Source organism: Lolium perenne, chromosome 4 (assembly GCF_019359855.2).
Source record: "Lolium perenne isolate Kyuss_39 chromosome 4, Kyuss_2.0, whole genome shotgun sequence".
NCBI classification, from domain to species: Eukaryota; Viridiplantae; Streptophyta; class Magnoliopsida; order Poales; family Poaceae; genus Lolium; species Lolium perenne.
This window is the reverse complement of record NC_067247.2, coordinates 136,378,392-136,384,391: the sequence shown is the minus strand read 5'-3', so window position 1 is coordinate 136,384,391 and position 6,000 is coordinate 136,378,392.

Sequence of the window (6,000 nt, the reverse complement as noted above, 5' to 3'; positions counted from 1 at the left end):
TTGCAAGGTAAAAACATAGGATAGGTAATACATAAAATTAAATGGGTGATGGTGCCTTGCTCTTGTAGAGCTTTGCATCATGGTGGTTAGCAAGAGTATTAGCTTGCCTTGAGCAGAGTAGTTATCGAAGTTCTCCTCTTCTTCTTGGGAGTAGGCTTCCTCCTCTTGATACTTCTCGTTACTAGCGTCTATATACGAATACGAGGTATAAATACTAAACCAAGCTCACATACTAAACTAAAAACACTCAAAAGAGTTCACACACTAATCCTATCATCAATCAAACATGGCATGGTGGATTACTTGATTGATTCTTACTTAAGAGATAAATAATTTCCTCTCATTATTCTTATTTCTTTAATTTGGTATTTAGATCCTTAGAGAAATTAATTTCTTCTTATTACATCCATTAAGATTTAATCTCTTCATATAATAATCAGGTATGAAATATAGGTTGACCAAAGTCAACATCCCATATCTATTATATGTGAGTATAATTTAATTGAGGTGCTACACTTCACATAGTTTAATACTATCATGTAAATGAATTAAAATCTCTAAGTAATCATTATCAGAGGTTCATTAGCCTAAGTCATTCCCCCTGGTTATATTACTTAGGATCAAGATTTAAATGAGAGAGTAGCTCTCATAACATTTGTTGAGTTTAAATTCCAAAATTTTATGCACTAGTAATGGCTACATAGCCACTATTTTGATCCAGTACATGATCATGCAAATAACTTGGCTATATTATTACATAAACAATTAAAGAACATCAATTGTGATTTATGAGAGTCGGAATCAACTCAAAATCAAATTTGGTTGAATTTTAATTTAAGTTTCAAGTTGCAAAAGTCCCTGACTTGTTATTTTTAGCATTTAAATTCTACTACGAGTTTGGAGATGGGACCAGTGGCATTTGATAGATAAATTCGTTGGCTTTCCAACGGTATAAAGTTTGCTAGATTTGGTTTGGTAGATTTCAAACTATTCAAAAATTACTAAAGCATTTGCAGAACAATTTGAGTTAAGATTAAATCCAGATTTGAATCGTGGGCTTAGGCGGGAAACACTACTGGGCCGAAACGGTATTTAAACCCACTGCGCAGCCCAGCAAGCATCTGGTGCGCTTGGGCCGCACTGACAAGGTGGGGGCCACCCGTCAGTGTGTTTTAACACAGCGAAACGGTATGAGCAATTTAGGCCGTAGGATTAGAAATGAGATCGACGGCGTGTGAGCGTCGTCGTCTCCGACGAGAGGCGAGCTCACTGGCGGCGAGCCTAGGGGGTCGGGGAGCCTACCAGGCCGTTGCAGGTGTCTGGCAGGGTGCGCGGAGAAGTGGTTGTCGACGAGGAACAGCTTGGTGCAGCGGCGGCGCTCGGGGAGGCTCCAGGTGAAGCAGAGCTTCCGCGAGCTCCGGCGGACTTGAGCTTGCAATTCGGGCAGCTCCGGCGGTGAGAGGTGAAATTAGTTGGGGGAGAGTGATCAGTGAGGAGAGGGGAGTGAGTTGTGTGAAGAGAGGAGGAGCCGATCGTCTCTATTTATAGCGGGCGGAGGTGGCCGTGGGGTGCTGCAAGGGCGCGTCGATGGCGTGGCCTCTCCGGCGATCGAAAGGGCAAGGCGAGGACAGCATCTTGTAGGAGGCGTTCTAGCGATGCTCCAGGACTAGCTAGCGCAGAGAAAGGGTGAAAGGATGGCTCGGGCGCGTGCGATGAGTGCGGCAGTACCCGCGGTACTTCACCGGCGAGGACGACGGTGACGAGGCATCCGCAGTCGTTCGAGTGTGGCTAGATGGTAGAGGGCATGCAGTAGATGCTCGACGCAGTGGTAGGGATGCAGGAGGAGGACGGCATCGCTCGAGCGCGCGACGTACTGGCGCGTCCAGAGCGCGCTCACCGCGTTGGCTGACATGCTTTGGCAGGGTTTTGGACGCGGGCGTTCTGGCCAATGGCGTGTGTTGGCGATCGAGTGCAAGGTACTGGCGTGATCCTTGAGTTGCAGAGATGCTACAGGACAAGGAGAAGAGTTGAGAGGGAGGCTAGATAGAGGGATGCCCAAAAGTGGCCGGGTGTGCATGACATGGCATAAATTAGGGTTCTTCTCCACTTTAAACGACGGGGCAAGTACAGGGTTTGATGCAGGGAGGCTCAGAGAGCAACAATGATCAAGAGTAGAAAGGGGTTTAGGCTAAGGACCGATGGACAAAGGGATGTGTTACAATTCAGAAATTCTGCCTGCCAAGTGTTCGATCAAATGGCCGCATGGACTTTAAATTTGAAATTTGAAATTCTTTTTGGTGGAACTCATACATATTAATTATAGGTTAGTTTGGTGGTGGTGGGGTTCAATTTGGAAAAGAATTGCAGATTTTCAAATTGGAGGTCATCTTCATATTGATTCAAAGTCTCCTCTTGTCAACTTCCTACTGGTCAACCTGGTCAACTTTAACCCTGATGGTCAACATGAAAGTTGTAGACTTTGACATGGTCTTGGATGACATGGCATTGGTTGACTAAGTTTAGTTTAAGAGTTGAGAGAACCAGAGGGGTAAAGTAGTGAAGAAAATATTTTTGGGCCATATGACCATTATCATATGTATGAAGAAATTTTGATTTCCTTGTGTTTGATTCTTGATCCAAGGATGCAATTGTGTTAGTTTATCATATTAAAGTATTTTACAAGCAAGAGGGCAAGCAATTATGGCCTAGGGTGAAGATTTGCAATTTGGCATATTGTGTATGTAAGTGAAATATGAGTTTTTCCCATTTTCTTCATTTCTTCTCAAACTAGGGTTTGATCATCTTTGTTAGAGTTCAAATAGCAATTGATAATCATACTAACACTCATCATGGCAATTGCACAAAAGAAAATCACTCAAAAGCATGAAACTATATGTGGCACTATATGAAAGTTTTTGTTTGTTGCAAATTTTGAGTAATCGAAACTCTCTCTTGATTTTATTATTGTTGAAACTTGGGATGTTACACTATGCATGGCCACCGGAATATTTTGAGGAGATTTTTTTTATTGGAACATTTGAAAACGGCCCCCTTTTGCCAGCCAAGAACCACATGCCTTCATCTGCATGCCACCTCGAGTCGGTGGAAACAAATATAGCTACGTACACTGTAAGTGCATTGTCGGAGAGGGCATATGCACCGCTTGATTGTCGACCAAACAAGCTGCTAGCAGCAGCATGCCAGTCTTGGTTCTTGGATAACACGGCACCGGCATACGCTCACAAAAGACAGCTAATACGCTCACAAAAGACAGCTAACACGGGGTGGCGTTGAAACCTAACGGTTGCTTAGCTAATAAGGTATTAGTGCAGAGGGTAATAGAACTTTTTAATCTTAGCACGGGTTGACGATCGTCTGAGCAAAGCATGCAGCAGTGCAGCACATGCCATGTCCCACGGCAACAACAAATGACTACCGTGCAACTATACTCCATGGAAGATTCACTCATTGACTTGAACTCGTCAATATTTAAAAGAATTTGATCTGAAGGTGCAGTGCTCAACCGCACGACACAATGTATATTTTGCTCATGTGGTTGAAGAACCGATCTGCCATCATATGGTTGACCTTAATTAACAGCTAACGATACTCAATTGCTCCACTACCTTAGGACTACCACTGTTAGTACTGTTTACTGAAGATCTACTATTTAATCTCTTGGATTTGGTTACTAAGCACCACGTCGAGCTTACTAAACACGGAATGAATTGGCGGTACACATGAGCAATTACATTGCTCTGTCTCTTTTGCTACACCCCACGTCGAGCTTAGGACTAACGCTATTAGAAAATGGAGTAATGAAATACCACCAGCAGCACGTTCGTTCCTGGATGAATGGCTGAGACAGCACCAAGCCGGCGGGTCAACTGGAGGAAGTCGTCGGACAGGCCGTCTAGGCAAGCGCGATCGTGGGGAAGAGAGAGCTGCGGTAACGAGGGAGGAGGGCGAGGTGGCGCTTACGGCGCAACCGGCGGTAGACATTACCTGGATTCTCGGCTCCAACTTCTTCCCTGAATAGCTCCATCTGTGGATAAGAAGCAAACGGCCAGATCTCACATGGCAGCGGCCGGGAGGTGATGATAAAAAACCTAAACAGTGGATGGGCCTAACAGCAATGATCGATGTATCGGGCACCTCTGTCTGTGACAATGTAATTCAGATCAGAGCAAACGCACTACTAGTAAATCTTATCTCTTGCTTAATTTGACAAGATGGCAGCCTGCATTTTCTTTTCCACGTTGCTTGTTGCTGTCACAGAAGCCAAGACAAAACGACATACGCGCCCAGCTTTCCACGCAAGGATGAGGAAAAAAGATCGCCCAGCCCGGTCCATGACAATGAACTTTGCTCCCTTGATCAGGATGGTGATCTTGTACTTGTCTCACTAGTGCAGTGCTATTTTCAATTCAAATTTGTGTAGAATCATTGTATCATGTAGAATTGTTTGGGGATTAATTATAAAATTGAGGAGTTGGAGATAGGAGGGAAGGAGCCAAACAAGATAAGAAGAAGTGAAGTGGAGGCCATCTGCTCATCATGTGAGGCAGAGGGAGACCAGTCTCCATCATCTTGAGCTGGAAGTGGGGAAGCCCCGCCCACTGATCATGGACAGCACCGTTAATCATCCATAGCTTTTGCCTTTTTGGTTCGAGCAAACATAACTCATAGTACTTTCATATCATGTGGGCTCAGTTTTGTGGGCACAGTTCTAGTAGATCTGAACTCTCAAGTGAGTGATGCTGCTGCTGTGCACTTGACGCTTCCCCAAACAAAGGACATGATCAGGCTGGGGCTGTGCTTCTAGAAGCTTTATCCTGTTGGGATCATAGGCTGTCGTTTGGGAGTGAATCATTCTGTGTGTGGCTAATTCGAGCGATGTGCCAGAGACAAGAGCTTCCAGCGCACTAGCTTGCGCGCTGCACCGGTGCATGGTGGCAGTTTGGTTAGGGATGCTTTTCTCGCAGATTTGACTATGCGTGGACACTGGGGATATTTTGACGAGATCACGTATATTGTTCTATGCCAGAAAGCTCTCTCCACTCATAACCTCCTACTCGTTGATACAGGGAAAGTTCAGATTTTATTTCGTAGACGATTTTTTCATGGAAGGAAACGATGACAACTACTAGTAAAGTGTGGTTTTAACCTCTCCCCGAATAAGTTGAGCATGATAAATCTTAACTGATAGAGTTGGTTGGACGGCCACAAAATGGCAGCAGGTGACACCAAGTTTTTTTTTGTCCAAATCATTGCCATTTGATTTCTTCCTACAAACAACCGATCTATTGCAACATAGATCCCAAACATAAAAGAATTGTCCCAAATGATAGTCCGACACTATACAAGGGCAAGTACAACTAGATGATGCCTCCCTATTCTTTCGATATCAAATACCCCCTCCATCCAAAAATAAATGTCTACAATTTTTGTGGATACGGATGTATCTGTAACATATCTACATACATCTGTTCTAGATGAAACTAAGACATTTATTTTTAGAGGGAGGTAGTATTATAATTTCATGCGCAAAGGCGATTTTTTTTTTGTAAACGGTGCTTATCTTCTCTTAGCTACACGATGATCTCTTAACACTTAGAATAAAAAAAACAATTCTCGCACATGATTTCACCCTTGATGAAATATTTTATAATACTCCATCCAATCCATATTATTTTCCATTAAAATGAATGTGTGTACAATTAAAATGTGTCTAGATACATCTATATTAATGTCAAGTAATATGAATCGGTTGGGAGTATAATTTTGATCGCCATATTGCACTAGAGGCATCAAACATATTTTTTTATAAAGGAAATATACTAATATCATGAAGATACCAATTACATCCAGCCTCTGCAACGATGCAGTACCCCTAATGATAACACCGATGCACACAGCCAAAAAAAAGAAGCTAAAAAAAGTCTTGCAGCACCAGCATAAACACCACCAAGACAACACCTGAAATTCAGGTCCTCCAAA